At 49.1% G+C, this 19,264-nt stretch overlaps 1 protein-coding gene across 1 annotated transcript in view; it reads left to right on the forward strand.

Moving 5' to 3' along the window:
- The first annotated feature begins 6,609 nt into the window (after positions 1–6,609).
- The window catches only part of LOC105290922 (class II major histocompatibility complex transactivator), a 34,961-nt gene continuing 22,306 nt past the window's right edge, over positions 6,610–19,264 (forward strand). The window contains exon 1 of the mRNA XM_023529664.1: positions 6,610–6,751. The gene's annotated coding sequence lies outside the window, so the exon portion shown is untranslated. The remainder of the gene's footprint in view (positions 6,752–19,264) is intronic.

Genomic DNA, 19,264 nt, shown 5'->3' on the forward strand with positions numbered 1-19,264 from the left:
GGTGGATGGGTGATGGATAGATGGGTGGGTAGGTGGATGGGTGATGGGTAGATGGGTGGGTGGATAGGTGATGGGTAGATGAGTGGGTAGGTGGATGGGTGATGGGTAGATGGGTAGATGGGTGGGTAGGTGGATGGGTGATGGCTAGGGGAATAGGAAGTGGGTGGGTGGATAGGTGGCTAAATGGAGGATGGATAGTTCACATACTGCCATTATTCTCACTTTACAGTTGAGTTGACTGAGGCACAGAGAGGTAAGTGATTTGCCTTACGTCATAGCCTGGGGGTAGGGCGGGCTGTTAGATCTCACCGAGTCCAGTTCTATCACTGCACTTCACGCTTGGCTGCCTCTTCTAAACAATCTAACCGTAAATCTACCAAAAACAGACTATCTGGCTTCAAAATGAAACTAGCCTGATGATTCAGAAGGCATCTTCAAAGATTGCAGTGCTTCAGCTGTAATTGTGCAGAAAGACCACTTCTGGGGTTGTGGCCTTAGGAGTTAAACTCTCTGGGACACAGAGCGGAACATGTGGATCCAGCTCCGGGCATGCTTGGGAGAGGCCTGAGCATCAAGGTCGTTGTCCTGACGGAACTCAGTTTCACTGGGGAAGCAGAGCAAATACTCAGGCATTCTTTGATTCACAGTGGGTGACAACACCTGTTAGGGCAATCCAAGGCCAGAGAAGAGAGAGTTAGGATGGCAGTGATGGAAAAAGAACCAGGCTGGAAGCTGGACCGCTCTGGGTCTGGGGCTGTTCTCTGCTACTTACAAACCATGTGACATTGGCCCTGTTACTAGACCACTCTGACCCTCGGTTCCTTCATCTCTAAACTGTGAGTGATGATATAAACCTCCCAGGGCTGTAGTGAAGGTTGAATGAGATGGTAGCTGCGAAAGTATCCAAGGCAATGAACATGATGACTGTGACGAGGTCGAATACAGCCGGCCTTGGATTTGTGAATGGAAAGAGGGCCATAGCAGTGTGTTTTGGGTATGCTTTCTTTTCTTTCTTTTTTCTTTCTTTCTTTCTTTTTTTTTTAATCTCTGCCTTTATTTATTTTTTTAAAATAATTTTTTAATTTTTCAATTACTGTTGACATACAATATTATATTAGTTCAAGGTGTACAACATAGTGATTGGACATTTATATCACCTGCGAAGTGATCACCCCAAGAAATCTAGTACTCTTTCTCAGAGGCTGTAGAACCTTCCCAGCCCCTACCCCCCACCATAGTTTTATATTTTACTGTTTTCTTTGGCTTTCCTTTGTTGTTTTCTGGCTCTCTATTTTCATGATGTGGTGCTTTTGCCCACGAGAACTCTGTTCTAGAAATCACAGAACAAAGTCTCCCTCTAGGATGTTGTCTGATTTATTGGAAAAGGGAGGGACACACTCCAGGCAGCCAAGCTCTTCCTCTGGCTTCCTTCCCCATTTGGCCCTCTGGAGAGGCACCGGAGCTGAGGCCATGGCGAGGAGAGGGGCTGTGCCCTCTCTCTCTCGTCCTTCTTTTCCCCAAAGCCATTCCTGCTCTGAACTGGGGTGGTGGGAGGGGGGCCCGCTTTACCTCCTGGAAGGAACAGTGTCGACAAGGACAACTGCTGTCCTGTTTTGCCTTGGGCGGCTTCCCAGCCAGACGCACTTCACCTTCACCCCCAGGAACCACAGAAAAAGAAGCACCTGCACCCGGAAGTTGGCACTTCCCCATGGGATTTCCCAGGCTGACCAGTGGCCTGTTCCGTACTTGGCTTGGCTCCAAGTCTGGTGGCTGACCCAGCCAGGGACGGTTTCTGTTCTCTATTGTAGTTACCTAGAGCAGCTCACCTGTGTCCTTACTGTCTATTGATCTCTCCAGCCACCTGCCCAGCTACCTGCCTGCCTGCCTGCCCTCAGTCTTACCTGGTCTACCTACTCACCTACATCTAATTAATTCATCAACTTATATCTACTATCTACTTATATCTACTTATCAATTTATCAGTCTTTCTACTTAACTAGTTGCCTATATATTTAATGTATAATTTACCTGTCTTTCTATAACTAAGCCATTTGTATATTATCTACTAATAAGCTTATGTTCTCATACACCTCCCTACCTGCCTAATTTGGATACATACCAGTTTTCTTCTCTCTTCTCACCTGCCTCTACACTTACTAACCTCTTTTCCTTTTTTTCTTACCTCCTTCCTTTTCCCCTCCTTACTCATGTATTTAGCACCAACAGGGATGGCGGTGGTCACAAAGAAACACAAGAAAAAGCACTTCCAACCTAGTAAGGGAAGACTCTTTATCTATCTGGAGCCTGAGTCTACCCTTATCATTCAAATCCAAACTTCGCCCATTCATTCAAACGAGCTCGGAGTAGTGTGTCTGCTAAATCAGAAAATAAAACGTGGGGTCCCGAACATTAATGCCTTAATTATCTAATCTGAGGCAAGGGGCTGTATTCACGAAATAGAAAGTTCACAATGTATTGTCGAATACGTGGCGATGAGCTTGTTTGCTTGTTTGCTTTTAACGCACAAAGCAGAAGATCGTCGTTAGCTGGAAAAGTCAGAAAGGTGGGAACTCAGGCCTTGAAGGATGGCTAAACTACAGCCTGATGGGGAGGAGGCCGGAGTGGGATCCTGGGAGGGGATGCTGCTTGAGTGGAGGTACACAGGTGGGGCCAAGCCAGGTCTGTTTGAGGAGACTGCAGCAAGGGATGGTGAGTTTTGTGGAATGCTAATCTTACTTGAAAGATCAAGTTCCCCCCATCTCCTCTTCTTGAGACTCGGCAGGGAACCCCAGACTGGCAACCTTATCAATGCTTCTTTTGGTAGCTAGTGAGTGGTCTTTGTCATGCTAGATCCTGACTTGAGACAAAGCCAGTCAGATGCCCAGGGCAAGGTTGGCCTCAGTAGCACTGAGAGGGCCTCTCAGACAGGAGGGAATTGAGCCCTGAGTTCAAGAGAATGGTCACCACCTCTGGAGGAGTTTTGAAGAGGAACATCAGTGAGAATGCAGAATGCTCTAATAGGGAGAAAATCCGAAGTTGGCTTAACCTTTCCACCCCACTCCTTGTCCTAGCTACTCCGTCCAGGAGGCTTGTCATTCCACCTCTGTGCCAGCCTGCCCCTATCCTCATCATTGTCTCCACTGCCTCTGCTGGAATTCAGACCCCCATCAGCTCTTGGCTGGGCACCGCAGTTCCTCCTGCCTGGTGCCCCTATCCCCGGCCCTCCTTGTGCTGATCTGCAGCCTGTGTCATCAGCCAAACACACAGGCTGTCACATGTCACTGCCTGACTCAGACACCATCCGTGTTGACACAGCCATGATCAGATTTGGGTCTTGTGGAGTGTGGGTATGGAGGGGTCAGGGAAGATGGGGAGAGACCAGGGGACAGGCTGTTGCTCTCGTCCAGATGAGTTGATGGCAGGTGCACCTCCAGGCCTGGCCGACTCTCGTTCTAAGCTCTGCCCTGACGTGAAGCTGATTCAGAACTGCTTTGGCCATGGCCATTGGAGCTGGCTACCTCTGAGGACAGGAAGGGACTCCTATAGGTGGCTGTAAGAAAGCCGAATGGCCAGGGGTGCCTCTCCCTTGGCACCGGGTCATGGGAAGGTGAGACTCCCTGAGGTTTCGAACATCCATCCCTTCTGTTTTGTCGGCCTACAAAGTAAGGCTCTGTTTCAGATTGACTGTTAGCATTCTTATTTGTCTGCCTACTTCCCCCTGGGACTTCCGAAAGCAGAACCCATTTCAAAATAACCACCATGCAAAGATAAGCATCACTATCCTCATTTCATACATGGGGAAACTGAGACCCATACGAAGTGAGACGTCCAAGGTCACACACCTGCTAGTGACAGCAGGGGTTATACTCCAGCTCTTCATACTCGCAACGTAGTGTTCTTTCAGTAATAACATGTGAGGCACCAAAATCACCGTTCCCCAGACTTTGTTCATTTTAGGTCCACCCTCACGGTGTCAGCATACCAGCTATGCTGTTATTTACTTGACAAACCGCTCACATTCTTATTCGACTTTATTTTTTATGGAAGGTTTATGTCTATCATAAATGAAAAAGAATGCCACACATAGATGGTAACTGTGAAATAGGAAAGCAGAGTACCGTTACTTAATTCTAGCCAAATACTGTGGTCTGCTGAAGGCTTGAGGCTGGGGGCTGCTCTGTGTGAAACAGGAAGCTCGTACATTAGAAGAGTTAAAGACGTACTAGCCCCAAACTGAGACTTTCTCCCAGATGCCATCAGGAGCATGGGCAGAGACTTGAAAGGGCACTGACTTGCTTGTGTGAGTCACCGTTATTTGACACCACATCTGCATGCCGCCCCAAACCATCTGGCATATGTACTGTATTTTGGGTAACACCTTTTTATGTGCAATTTATGTTTCAGTCCAATGTCTTGGAATAAAAATGGTGAACAGACCACTCATGATCTGCAGGTAAACTCAGGGCAGTTTGGTGTGGGGTTAGTGGTAGAGGGGAGTGGGATCTAGGAAGTCCGCTGGAGCCTAGCAGGGACTCTCGGCTTGTCTAAGATTGTGGGGCTCTGATCCTGGCCCCATGCTGCAGAGGATGGCAGATATTGGCATCTGGCACCAGCATGGTACTATTGTGAAACATCATTTTCAGAATGTAAGTGTGTTGAAGGTCCCTCCAACAGACAGCTTGGCAACCTTCTCTAGCCACCCCAAGGAACTGAAATTAACATTGGAGGCATGGGGGCAGTTTAAGGGAGCGTGGACAAATTAGAGCGTGTCTAGACTTGAGAAATCTGAGGGCATGAGGCTACCTTGCAGGGGGAGAGTTTTCTGCCAGTCCCTTACTTGCAGACTTTGCATACTGACTTAGTCTAGGTGGGCTCCCGGCTGGTGTAGGGAAACAGGCTAGAGATGAGGCTGCCTGCTCCTGAGCTGGACATCTGAAGGCACTGTCGGGCAGGCTGAGGGCTCTGGGAGGGGCCGATAGACTCACCGTGGCTTCCCACACCATGCGTTGCTTGGCTCCACACCCTGCAGGGCCCTACCTGCCAGAGCCCCAAGGTAAAAAGGTGGGTGGGTGGAAGAAGTTTGGAACTGAGAATGCTTATTAATTTAGGGTGAGCTCTCAGCTGGAGTTGCCATGCCAAATGAACAGAGACTTGCTCTGAACCTGGGGACTGGAGTTGGAGAGAGGCGTCCCTGTCCTGCTGGGGCTGTTGGAAGCTGCGAGGTGGTTGGTTATTTCCTTCCACCTGAGAGGTTCTCGGGTCAGCCCAGATGCCTGGAATGTGAGACGGTTTTATCAGCCCTTAAAGGTTCTAGAGGGCCCACTTTCAGGGGTCACGTTGTTAGCTCTCAGCATTGATAGCCTGGCTCGGCCAACCACAAGGTCCTCTCTCTGCCAGGTAAACACTGAGGGGTGCCCTTGAAGGATGGGACCCTTGCCAGACCCCACCTCCATCCCTGGGGAAGCAGGGAAACCAAAGCCAGAGTCGGCCCGTCTGTATGGTTGTTGAGTCCCAGCCAGCTGGCAATCGTCACTGGATGTATGCTGCCCTCTCGCCAGTTTCCAAATGGTGTTTTGGGGAAGAAATGGGGAACATGACGAGAGACAGCATGGCACAGACATCTAGCACCAGCTCCGAAGTCAGAGAGGCATGTTTGAATCCCAGCTGCACTGTTGGCTGGGTGTGATGTGACACTGAGCATGTTGCCACCCCTCTCTGAGGCAGTTTTCTTAGGCTGTACAATGGGACAAAGGGAAGAGTTATGGCAGGTAATGAGGAGGGATCGAAGGGTCTGGCCCAGCGCCTGGTGCATTATAGGAGCTGGCTGTCATCACAGGAGCCCAGTGTTGCTGGTGTTGTCGTTGTGTGGTCAAAGGGGTGGGACTCCTTTTCTCAGAAACTGCTGAAATGCGTGACTTCCCCTGAACCCCCAGATTGATGACAAGTTTGCTGGCTCCATTGGCTACAGCCAGAGCTTGTTGTGGGAGTTTTTGAGGAGCGGAAAGAGAGATCAGAAGTGACATGACCCAGCCCTTCAATCCAGATGAGGAAATCTGAGCCTGGGAAGGGAAATGAACTTAAGTTCTATGGTGGGCGGGACAGGGGTCCAAGACCTCCTCCGAGGACAGGGGTCCAAGACCTCCAGAGGAGGAAGGGCTGGAGTGATGCTGATGAGGGGTGTGGCGATGGACACACCAGGTTGCTGGGGTTGAGCTTCTGGCCACTGAAAGTCCCCAGGGAATTTTCTCTTCCTCCTAAGGGCATCCAGCTTCCCTTACTCTCTGGGTCCGTGCTCCCTGCAGGGGTGGTTTGCCTCCCTCATGGTGGTGTTGAGCTAGAGAGAAATCAAGGGCCACCTGGGAGTGGGGACAGGAGTGGGGACGAGCTCGCTGCAAGCCAGGGCTCGCACAGAGCACTCCCATGAGTGCACTGGCTGTCCCGCTGCAGGGGACTGGCCATTTCAAAGATCTGACTGGATGCTCTGGAAGCGCCGAGGAATGTGGAGGTGCAACCGACCAAGGCACTTCTGAGAAAGCACGTGGTGGACCCAGCAACGGCGGCTTGGGTGCCTCCTTACTCCCCAGCCCGGCCCAAGCCCCGCGGTGCGGTGCAGACAGAAAGTGAAAGAGAAAAAGGGCTGTTGCAGGGGGTGGAGTGGGTTGACCAGGTGACAGGCTGCCCAGGCTCACAGCAGCCCCAGAGCTGCGGAGAAGGAGCCGCCGCCGGCAGCGCGGGAGTCCCTGGAACAGCGGTAGGTGACCAAAGTCCCCTCTGCAGCCCCTAAAGTTGGGCTGGGAATCGGGACTCGGAGACAGGCAGCTCTACTTGCCCGAGGTTACAGAGCAAAGCTGGGAGGAGCGAGAGGGAATGCGCAGAGTATAGACCCGGGAAACTCCTCGTTTCCAGCATCCACTGAAGGACTGCACACAGGAGCTGGAGCGGGGACCTGGAGCTGGGCTGCCGTGCCCAGAGCACGGGCCGAGGCGGGGCAGGGGCGGCGGGGCTGAGCGGGGAGCAGAAGCGTCTGCAGAGGGGCTGGGATGCAGAGGGAGTGCAGAGAAGAGACAGGTGGTGGGGCCAAGCCCCGGGCGGGCGACAGACGCTGTGCATCCTCGATTCTGTAGAGGTATGCAGGGTTACATGGAAGGGACACAGTCTCCCTCTGCAGGGGGCCTTGGACCAGGGCCGCCCTTCTCTGAGCTTTAGTTTCCCCGTTGGATCATATTCCTGCTCAGACTCTGGAGTCTGGGTACATAGCCTTCCTGGTGAGGTCCCCGGGCCAGGAGGGCTGTGGGGGGCCGGAAGAGTGAGAACTTTAGCGAGCAGACCAGGGAGCATCTTCGCTTCTCTTTGACAATATTGGGAAGCAGGGGCTGTCCCAGACTGCCTTGATGGTTAGCATCTCTGTCTCACTTTGGGCTCCTGAGCCACACCCTCTAAGCCGTAGAATCTAAAGAGATAATTAAGGGTGCCCAGAAGAGGAGAGTGGGACTCTCTGGGGTCCCAGAACACTGGAATTAGAGCGACATGTCTAGTTCTGTCTGGGACTCTTAACACTGCAGTTCTCACCTGACACAGAGGAGGGGACACTAGCCTAGGAGTCTTCAGTGTCCCATCTCCAGTCGCAGCCAGGAGTTCCGCACTTTGGCAGGAAATCTTCCATCTATGCACCCACCCCCCAAAGCAAAAGTACTTCTAGTCAGACAGAAGATTAAGAAAATTGTCGCTTCATGTTCTGGGGCCTGGTGGAGCTGAAGAGGGAGAGGAGGACACCCCAGCAAATCATCATTTTCCAAACCCCGGGCTGCCTTAGGCAAGGACCTGGTCTCCAAGATGCCAGGAGGTCAAGTGGAAGGGTCCTCAGAAATAACCGACCTGGGGGAGGTCCCAGACTTCCTACACACGGAAATCACCTGGGAGGCTGTTTAGTGTTTAGGTTTCTAGGCTAGGCCTGGGGCGGGGCTCCCAACAGCAGGTGAAATCATCTGTCCCAGGCAACTCCAATGTCAGAGGTCCAGAGGTCATACATAAATTGAGAGGCACAGATGTGGTCAACCTCTGTACTCTCTCCATGTTACAAAACCTCTGGGGACTTCCCCGAGAGATTCTGTCAAAGTTCACATAGCCGAGAAGTTGGGAGAGTCAGGATTTGAACCCAGGTCTCTGGAGCAGACTTTGACACATGCATGGTGAGTGGTCCAATGCCACTTCTCCGAGAGGCATTGACGTAAGGAGGGAATTAGTGCTTTTCTGATTCTTTTTCATCCTTTTCTGTTTTTATGTGTAGGGATCTTTAGCAGCATTCTAAATATAGACTTGTTAAGCTTTCTTTTTAACAAAACAGTGGGGCAGCTGACATTATTTTGATAACATTGTTTTGTTTTCAATGGCAAGTGATACCTTTTTTCTTCCACGTGAGGCTGTGATTAAAAGTTTTTTTAAAAAACATAATGACAAATGTTACCAATGTAACCGTTTTAAAGATACAATTCAGGGGCATGAAGTACATTCACAGTGTCATGCAACCATCGCCACCATCCATCTCCAGAACTTTTTCATCTTCCCCAACTGAAACTCTGCCCCGATTAAACAATAACTCCTCATTCTTCTCTCCCCTCAGCCCCTGACAACCACCGTTCGACTTTCTGTTTCTATGACTTTGACTGATCTAGTTGCCTCATATCGGTGGAATCATAATATTTGTCCTTTTGCGTCTGGCTTCTTTTCACTTAGCATAACACCTTCAAGGTTCATCCATGTTGTAGCACAGGTCCGAACTTCATTCCTTTTCATGGCTGAATAATAATAGTGTGTGGATAGATCACATTTTGTTTATCCCTTCATCCGTCGACGGAGACTTGAGTTGTTTCCACCTTTTGTGTATTGTGAGGAACGCTGCTACAAACATTCGTGTACAAGCGTGTGTTTGAGCCCTCGCCTTTGATTCTAGAAAGTTTTGTTTTAAAATAAATATATCTGTTTCTTTAAAAATTCTAGAATAGGTGGTATGAAGATATGACCCCCAAATTGTCAAGGATGCAGAAGTTTGGGAGGCACTAATGGGAAGACTGGTAGCAATTAAAATGATCTGGGGGGCTACTAGATCAAAGGCATGGCAGCTAAGGGACTTTTGGAAGGAAAAAATGTAAGAATCGACGAAACATCCAACGGCGGCAGAAATGTAGGGTCTACGAAGTTCACTTGGGGGAAGGAGAACTGTAGACTTTCTGGTGTTCTAGAAAAGCCGTTTATACCAAGGGTCAGTGTCTTCTTGGCAACTCAGGCTGCCTTGGAAATCAAACCTCTTTAGTTCTCAGAAGCACTGCGTGTGTGTGTGTGTGTGTGTGTGTGTGTGTGTGTGTGTGTGTGTGTCCCAGAGGGGTGCAGAAGGGGGACGCTCATTTACAAGTTCGGAATTCAGGCCCCCACCCCAGACTTACTGAATCAGAATTTCGAGAGGTGAGGCTGTGCGTTTGGCAACCTTTCCAGGCAATTTTAATTTATAACCAGGACTGCCAACTGCTGGGCTCTGTCAACAAATCCTGGCAGGCTGGGCCAGCCTTTGATTCATCTTGGAGTCTCCAGAGCCTGGCACTGGCTTAGGTGCCATGGTAGGTTGAGCTGGGGATCAGGATGAAGTTGGGGGCCTGACTTGCATCTTCATTCCCCAACCCGCCCCAGCACTTGGCTCAGGTTCTCATCCCAAAAAAACTTGTTGGAGTCCTTTGCAGGTTATTGAGTGCAGCTAGGAATGTTGGGATGTGCAGAGAGAAGGCCACCTGGAGGTGGGAGAGGCCAGGTGAGCCTGAAGGGGGCTTGCGTTCCGGACCAGCACTGAAGGCACCCCTCCGCCCCTGGCTGCAGCTCTTATAGTTTGTGACCTTCCTTCTCATCCGGGGACCACCTGGCTCCCCACTCCCAGTAACTGGGCTGTTTACAGGCACATGCACAAGCCGAGCTGGTCTCATTTGAGTTCTGAGATTTCCCAAGTTGTGATGACGTGGATGTCCTCAGTGGGGCTTGCACTCAGTGGTGTCCAGAGAAGACAGGTGGCTCACCTGAGTTCTCAGAGGTGGTCTCCATGGGGGGTCTTTTGTAGGGTTCTTTATGATTTCCAGGCCCCACTCGGGGAAAATCAGAGCCGAGTTGTCTCAGGTGGGACTCCCTGGAAAGCAGACTTGGAGATGGGGATTTGCACAGGAGAGATTTACTAGGGAAAGCTCAAGAGGGGAGAGGGAGGAAGCAGGACCGGGCAGAGGGAGGGGTTGGTTTGCAATACAGTCACAACAGAGGTCTGTGCTCGTCCCGCATGGAGCGCCGAAATTGAGATGGGCTTCAAGTTTATCTCAAACTGAGGCATGGAGGCCAGACCTTGGTACCCACCGGGACCAATGATTGCATGTGGGCTACCTCTGGGGAAGGGCCATGACTTTGGGCTATTCCAAGAGAGCTTGAGTGGTGAGCTGTAAGCCACTTGCCCTCCAGCAGCTGGTGCTAATGGGGCTCATCTGAGCAGCAAACCACAGCATCTATTACACAAACTGAAATTGTAAAATCAGAGAGTATCTGGAGGCCGAGGCCTAAACTGTTACCTGGACTTGTGTTTTTGACTGCGCTGTGGGCAGCGCCTTTGGAGGAGGGGAGATTCAGCCTCCCCTAATCCCAGCTCCACCATCACCTGTTCTGAGATTTGGGGTCCTTGTACGACTTCATGTGAAAACCACTGCTTTGGAGTGACCGTCTTATTTAACAGAGGAGGGCACTGGAGAGCAGAGAGGAAAAGCGGCTCGGCTCGGGTCCTAGACTGTCAGATACAGAGCAGGCCCAGATCTGAGGTTTCACGACTCTGTGTCGATCCCGTCCCACCAGTCTGTTGTAGTAAACTCAGCTGTCGCCGTGGCTGTGTCAGTCCACTTCCTCCATGCTCCCTCCAACTGCTGAGAAGCCCTGTGAGCAGGGACTGGAGCCAATCTTGCTTCAATTTTTGACTTTCCTGCTCTGAGGCCCCTTTGTCCGGGCACAGGCTGGTCCCAGCATGGAGGGGCTGGGGAGCTGTGATGGGAATAGCAAGATTCCTGAGAGCGCTGGGACTTGGGGTGGCGGGGAGGGGGTGAGGTGGAGCAGCAGGCTGGATCCAGTGGGGTCCAGTGGCACTCCGTGCCCCCAGGGTTCTCAGACAGCTTATCTCTTAATCCCCTTAGTCGGAGCTGACACTAGAGCTGAAAAGACACCTAGCCCAAGAGATGCCGCAACGCCCATGCTTCCTGCTCCTCCCCTTCGTGGAACTGGCCAGTCCCCTCTAAGCCCATCCTTGGAAGAGATCCTCCTCTGCATCTCAGTTCCATTATGGGCAGGACAGAATTTAATCCTGCCTCTCCCTGCCCCAATCACACATCCATCCCAAGCCATTATCTTAACAGCAGATCAGAGATCAAAGGGACATTAGAGGGCTTCCGAGCCAAGGGTTGTGAACCCAAATACCCAAGGGGCCATAATTGTGCAAAATGGGGCCAGGCAGAAGACAATAGGGAGTAGCGGGGACTTGGCAACAATCAGTTGTATACTCTATATGGAGACATCGTGATGGTAATTAAGACACACATACTCACACTGAAATTGCCTTGGGAAATAAAACACCAAGGTCTATGGGCCTGACTCTGCTCATTTTTGATCTGTATTCCAAGCCAAGTCCCCGAGGCACAGATTAAGAGCTATAGTCAGAGTCGGGTAACAGAGCTGACCAACAGCAATATTTCCAGACCTCTCCTGATGTGAATCTTGTCTGGCCTGCTGCCCTCATGATATGCTCACACACGCGCATGTGTAAACAAGCACACATCTGTAATCTCCCTGCCTGGAAGAGAAGCGACCAGAACCTCCAGCTACCTTCCAGCCCCATAAGCCCCTTAGCCTGGCCACCTACCTCAGTTTCCCCTCTGTCTCACGTGACTTCTGCAAGCCTCTCCAGGAAGTGAAAGTCTTGAGTGAGACCAGCAGTTTCTGCAAGTTGTCTCTGTCTCATTTTCCTGGGATGCCCACGCTGGGCTGGCAAACAGTATGGGGCTTCTTCCTCTACAGATGGCACTTGCCTTCCCCTGTCTGTCTCCAGGTCCTGCGCATTCTCATCTCTTCTGCCAGGATCTGGGGCTCTTGGGCCCCAATCGCCCCCTCCTCAGACAGCCTACGGAGTGGTGAGAGCACAGGTGTACCTTTTGAGCTTCTATGGGTGCCAGGCTCTGTGCAGGCACAGTTAGGGAGCCACAGAGGTAGCCTACCCTATGAAGCTTCCATCATCTTTGTCTTTGCTTTGCTTCCTGTAAACTTCAGGAGGCTTTCAACCTTGGGTTAACTGCGTACCTCACCTCATAGTACTCTGTGATCTTTGGTCCACACGAAGTAGCTCCCTTAATTTCCCTTTCCCCTTTCCGGCACCCGTTCCAGTGCATTCAAGGTGTATTCTTTTGTTTGTATGTATCTGTTTTTAAAATTAAATTTATTGGAGTAACATTGATTGATAACATTATATAAGTTTCAGGTGTTAAATTCTATAATACGTCATCTGTATATTGTGGTGTTTATTCTCTACCCAAAGTCTAGTCTCCTGTCACCATATCTTTGACCCCCTTTACCCTCTTCATTCTGTTTGTATGTATTTTTGTAAAATATGTGTTGCCTTTTCATGTGCGTATGTCACTCTGCACACCTAGAATTGGACTATCAAGAGGTCATTCTGTCCCTTACTTTTTTACTCTGTGTCATTAAGCTGCACCTGTGTCGCTCTGTGTGCATTTGGTCTGCCGCCTCTAATTACTACATCATCCTCCATAGATTGTGGCTGCTAATTTTTCCTGTCTCTCTTCCAGCAATAGACACCCAGGTGGCCTCCAATTCCCTGTCACTGCAAATAGCGCAGTAGTGAGCATCCTCAGATGAGCCTCCTTGTGGGGTTGGAATATTTCTTTGAGATGTATATACTCAAGAACTGAATTGCTGGGTTGTAGGATCTACACATCCTTAGGTATGCTAAATGGTGCCAGTTTCTTCTCTGGGGTGGCCATACCAACCCATTCCCATCAACCCATTAGAAAGCATTGCCCAGCTTTCTAATTTTTGCCAGTCATATAGTGTCAAGCGACACTTCCATATTTTCATTTTGGAGCTTATATCTTAGTAGCACTTCCTGGATATGTCACTTTAGGCAAGTCACAGCAAACAAGGGAGGTACACACTATGTGATGATGATGATGATGATTAATAATCTTAGTAGCACTTCCTGGATATGTCACTTTAGGCAAGTCACAGCAAACAAGGGAGGTACACACTATGCCAGCCAAGTGCAGGAGGTTGCACAGCCCACTGAAGCCGAGTAACCTACATGAAGTCACAGTTAGAGCAGAACTGGGGTTTGAACCCAGAGCTCTCCCTCTTAACCACTGTACTGTAATTATCATGTTTTGTTTCTCTTCTAAAATATTATCTGAGTCTACACTACAAGCTTCTTGGCAGATACTGTGTTTTTTACTTCTTTAGGGCCCCTGAAGAATTGAACCCAGTGACTTTCTTGTAGGAGATGCTCCGTAAATCACTGTTACAGATTTAGAGAAGAAAAGTGCAGGAGGTTTTTTAGAGTTTATGTGGGTTTAAGAGGAAAAGAACCAATTTGATCTATGAACCCCACAAAGATGCTGATTGGGAGCTGGTCATGGTAGATAAGCGTTCCTGGGCTCCTGCTTCCCGCCACCATCTGACCTCCAGAAGCAGCTTGTCATGAGGTTGCGGAGCAGGGCAGTGTTGGGGGGCGTGGCCCTGGGGTCATGGAAATGGGGGAAGGCTGACAGGCAATGAGGAATCTAGGCTCCCAAAATGCCTTAGTTGAATGAGCTGCCACATGCAGCCAGTGAAACTCAGGCTCAGAGGGGTAAAGAAATGTACCCAAGATCAAAGGCAGAACTGGAACTCAAACCCATGTCTCCAGACACAGTTCAGAGATTTTCCATTCCTTTCTCAGGGGAAGTCCATAGTCAGCAAATAGGGAAGTATTCCTTCTCACACTCTTTTATCACAGTGCAGAGAAGGGCTGAAGGCTTTTGGGGGGAAAAAAATGGAGCCCCTTTTTCCCTCTCGACACCTCCTCAGACTCTCAAGGATATATTCCCCTTTCTGGGGGAAAAAAAAAGCATCTGATAAACTGAGCCTAACCTCATTGTCGTCATCTGTTAAATGGGTGTAATAATACCAATTTCCCAGAGTTGCTCCGACAACGGAAAGAAGATAATAAATATAGAGTACCCAGCGCAGCCCCAGACACAAAAGAATCTTCCCAGCAGAGACAGGATGTTACGTTGACACAACAAGAAGCTGTATAAACTGAACGTCGAGTTGCTTAGGTCTGAGTGAGGACGTTCTGGTCACACTTGATTTCCCTTAAGGGAGAGAAATGAATTTTATTTCAGAAAACATTTTGGTGTATATGCTCTTTCAAAATATGCGGTATAGTGTGAAGTGAGGGTGGAAACGAACCCCAAAAGGGACTTTTGGCGGCAAAAGGATTAGGAATCTTTTCTCAGGTTGGATGTAGAAGGTGGTGGCTCCGGGGGAAGGGTAGGCTTAAAAAGGACCTTCTAAAAATACTGCTCATTTACCAAAATGACACAAACCACTCTTCTGCAGTGCCCCAGATGTTCCTCAAAAGGAGAAATCATCTTGCCACCCACACTTTCACTCACTGGGTGAGGGCAGCCCGCTGGGGGCTGGGGTCCAAGAGCACTTAGAAGAAGCTGACTTTGGAGCCAGGCAGTTGGTTCAGATCCCAGCTTCCTACTCTTCTCTCTGAGCCTGTTTCTTCATCTGAGAAATGGAAATACAAATAACTAATGTGTGAGGTAGACTAAGTGGGATAATGTCTATCCATCATGTTGTTTGTTGCCTGGCACTCACCTGCGAATTTTAATTATACATCATTGCTGTTGGTGGAGGGAGCCCGCCAGATGCCGGGGCAGGCTGGAGCCCAGGGGTAAGGAAGCGAGACAGACAGGGACCTGCCCTCCCAGAGGTCCTGGCTTCTATGATCTGCCCTGTGCTGGGCAGCTGAAGGGGACTTTCTTCACTCCAGTGGGGTGATCAGGGCCATTTCTGTCCCCAGTGCCCTCTGGAATTGCAGGTGTGGAGAAAGAGTCCAGTTGAGGTGCGTTTGAAGTATTTCCTTGGCATCTAGAGACACAGGAAACATGGATGTGGGAACCCCCGGGAAGAGGGGGTGCTAAGCTGAATTGCACGTAGATCTTGGCATGAGTGGGAGGCGCTGTGGCTTGTGGAGAGAAGTAGACTGGGAACCTAGACTCTTGGGTCTGAGTCTCAGCTCTGAGACATCCCAACATCATGGGCTTCCTTTGGCTGTGGGCCTCCTGTGTGCCTGGTGCACCGCCCAGAATCCCTCTTGGCCCTTTGATGATCCCACAAGATAGGCTTCATTATCCTGATCTACTGGTGGGATCTACGAGAGGCCTAAGGCCTCCCCGCCAGAATTCAACTTCAGGCTCTCCAACTAGGTGATCTTGGACAAGCCATTTCAGCCATTTCAGCCAAGTGTTGAATACTTTCCTCTGTCCAGTGTGCATAACACTCCATCATGCCTTCTCCCTGAGGTTCTTTGGGAGCTCAGATGGTGAGGGCATGATGGAGGCAGAGTCCATTATGAGCTGCAAATCCCTGTCTACTCGGAAGGAAATGCAGGATAAAATGCAGGATTCATCTTGGGGGAACAGTAAGGGAGGTGCTGTGATATATGTTGGGGGTGTCTGAGAGATTTCTTCTTGTCTGAGTTGAGCCAACAACACAGAACTTGGCCCCTGGGATGACTTTTCTCCCAGGCACCTTGTCAGTGATGGTAAAGGGAGTGTGACTGGGCCTTCCAGGTCACACTGCTTACTGGGGGGGCTTTCTTGTTTCCATGGGGTTTCCTGCCTCAAAAGGACAGAAAGCTTGGCTTCACAATGTGGTGACTCAGGCAAAACTCAAAGGGGTAAGAGATGGGTAGTAATAGTAATGATGATGATGATGATGATGATGATGATGATGATGATGATTAATAATAATGTGGTGACTCAAGCAGGAGTCAAAGAGGTAAGAGGTGAGTAGTAATAGTAATAATAATAACAACAACAACAACAACAACAACAATAACCACAACCATCATCACCCATACTGGGCTCATCATGTATATGTTGGATGCTGTTCTAAGTTTTCATTCATTAAGTGCTTATTAAGCCCCAGTCACCTTCCTAAGGGCTCTACATGAATTAACTTACCTAATTCTTATGAGTTACCAAGTATTATTATTCTCATTCTACAGTTGAGGGAACTGAGGCTGCAAGAGGTTTAAAACTTGAACTTGTCCAGGTTTCAGTGAGTTGGTAGGTAAGAATAGTTTCAGGGTTGAGCAGTTTGACTCTAAATTGCCTTCTTTCTCTCTGGTGTTTGACCACATTTGGCGATGTTGCCCAGGGTTTGAAGCTGAGCTTGTCAATAAGTGAGACTGAGCTAGACATTTTTAGGCTCCTCCCCATTGCATGTCCCGCCATTGCCCATCTGTGATAGTTACTTGTCCCTGTTCCTGCACCTAGACACAACAGGGGTGTTCGTTTGAATGAGAACATTTTGATTGGCAGGAAAGAGCAATGGAATCTTGTGCCGGAGGATCAGGTGCAGGCTTGGCCACTGGCAGGCTGTGAGGCCTTGTGCAAGGCACGTCCCTTCTCAGGGTCTCATCATCTTCTCTGTAGAATGAAGGAGGTTGAAGGTCCCTGGCAGTCCTGATGGCCTATGAGAAAACGGAGTTTGAGTAACTTGACCAAAGTCATACAACTCATTCCTAGAATTGCTGGGGTCACTTCCAAGCTGCTGTCAGCAGATATTACTGCCTGGAAAAAAGAGGCAGATTGCTACAAGGTAGGCAGGCTCTCAATAAATAGCATAGAATGAAAATGGGAGGAAGGCAGCAGGTAAGGTTTGGGGCAGGGAGGTCTTCTCTTACCATCCTTGAGAGAACAGTAGGTTGCTTGTCTAGCTCTCAGGACCACCCAGGGTTTGGAGAAGTGGAGCCCTTTTCCCTCCCCCTCCTCCCAGCCTTGGCCCCACTCCAAGAAAAGGGTGGTAGGTCTGTCTTTCAGTTCTGCTTCCTCCAGTCATGGCTGGCTGGGCTTTTGATGCAAGCCTGTTGTTTGGGTTCCTGCAGCCACAACCCAACCCGTTATAAACAGACAGCTCCACCCAGGACCCCTTGTACTGGAAAGTTCATTTGCTGTGACATCTGGAGTCTGTGTTGAGACCCTCCATAGGTAGTGAGAGTTGTTGATGAGTGAAAGGAAAAGAAGCAGCTGGAAAGTGGTGAGTTATGTGTGTTTTTTCATAATGTTATCCTCCACTGTCCTTCTCTGCTTCAACTCCATTTTCTTCTGGGCCAGGCGGGGGCACCAGAAGGCTCCTCACATCCTCTGGCCTTCAGAGTTGGCTGTCTTCTCACCTCCTCCAACAGACTTCCTCAGATTCCTTCCAGCATGTATGTGTCCCATGAACAGTGGGTCAAATGCCCCCCCCCAAAAAAAGATATGTGCACATCAAATCCCTAGGACCTGTGAATGTTACCTTATTGGGAACTTTTCAGATATAAGTTAAGGATCTTGAAATAAGATCACCCTGGGTTATCCAGTAATGACAAGGGTCCTTATAAGAGAAGGGCAGAAAAATTAAGACACAAAGAGGTGACATAACCACTGAGGCAGAGATAATAGTGGTTTGGCCACAAAGGCACATGTCAAGGAATGCCAACTGTTCCTGAAGCCGAAAGAGGCAAGAAAGGACTCACCCCTGGAGCTTCCAGAGGGACCGTGGCCCTGCCAACAACATGATTTTGGACTTCTGGCCTCCAGAGCTGTGAGAGAATAAGGCTGTATTATTTTAAGATGCTTAGTTTGTGATACTTTGATGCAACAGCCCTAGAAATTGAACATACCATGGAATTTTAGACTCTGAACTAGGGAGCAGGCAGGGGCACTGGCACCACATAGGTGAGGCTTCATATTGGCTCTTGCTGGCAGGAGCTTAGCCTCTCTGAGCCTCAAGTTTCTGACCTGCAAAATGGAGACAGTGATGCCTACCTTCCAAGGTTAGTGTTTTGTTTCGTTTTGTTTTAAAAGCTTTATTGGGATATAATTCACATATCGTACAATTCACCTATTTAAAGTGTACAATCCAGTGGTTTTTTTTAGTATACTCACACAGTTGTGCAACCATCTCCACGACCAACTGTAGAACATTTTCCTCTTCCCCAGAAGAAACCCCCATACCCATTAGCAACGGTTTTTTTCCCACAAATCTCCCCTAACTCTAGCCAACCACTAATCTACTTTCCGTCTCTAAAGATTTGCCTGTTCTGCATATTTCATATAAATGGAATCATACAGTGCATCGCTCTTGGTGCCTTGCTTCTTTCACTTGCCATCATTGTTTTCAGGTTTCATCCATGCTGTAGCATGTATCAGTACTTTACTTCCTTTTATGGTTGAATAACACTCCATTGTACAGATTTACCACATTCTGTTTATCCATTCATCTATCGATGGACATTTGAGTTGTTTTTGTATGTTGGCTGTTATGAATTATGCATCTATGCGGTTATGCTCTGTATACAAGTTTTTGTGTGGACATGTCCAGGGTTGTCCTGAAGAGTAAATGAAGTAGCATCTAAGATATCCGATGTGTCCTCCAACAAATGATAATGTGGGATCTTACAGAGAATCTGTCCCAACTGCTTCAATTTATAGATTAGGAAACTGAGGCGTAGAGAGGGACAGAGACTTGCTCGGGGTCACCCACAGCAGTAGAGCATAACAGTTAAATGCAGGCCTTTGAGTCAGACTGCCCAGAACCAAATCCTGGTGCATCTTGAAGCAGAGTTACCTTATGGAAGTCACTTCACCTCTCTGAGTCTCAGTTTACTCGTGTGTAAAATGAAGACAGTAATAGTACCTGCCTCATATGGTTGTTGATGTGGGGATTAAATGTGCTAACCCATGTGTCTGGCACATAGTAGGTGCTCTACCGGTCTTAGCTGTCACTATTCATGGCAGCACAACATGTGGAACTCAGGTCCTCCAGCTCACAGGTGTAAAACAACTTGACTCTGCACTTCCCCGGTTCCCTCTCCTGTATCATGGGCATCTTTCTGGTGTGATTGTAAGTTCCTTGAAAAAAAAGGGAATGTAGC

Source organism: Pteropus vampyrus, unplaced genomic scaffold, assembly GCF_000151845.1.
Source record: "Pteropus vampyrus isolate Shadow unplaced genomic scaffold, Pvam_2.0 Scaffold40, whole genome shotgun sequence".
NCBI lineage: Eukaryota > Metazoa > Chordata > Mammalia > Chiroptera > Pteropodidae > Pteropus > Pteropus vampyrus.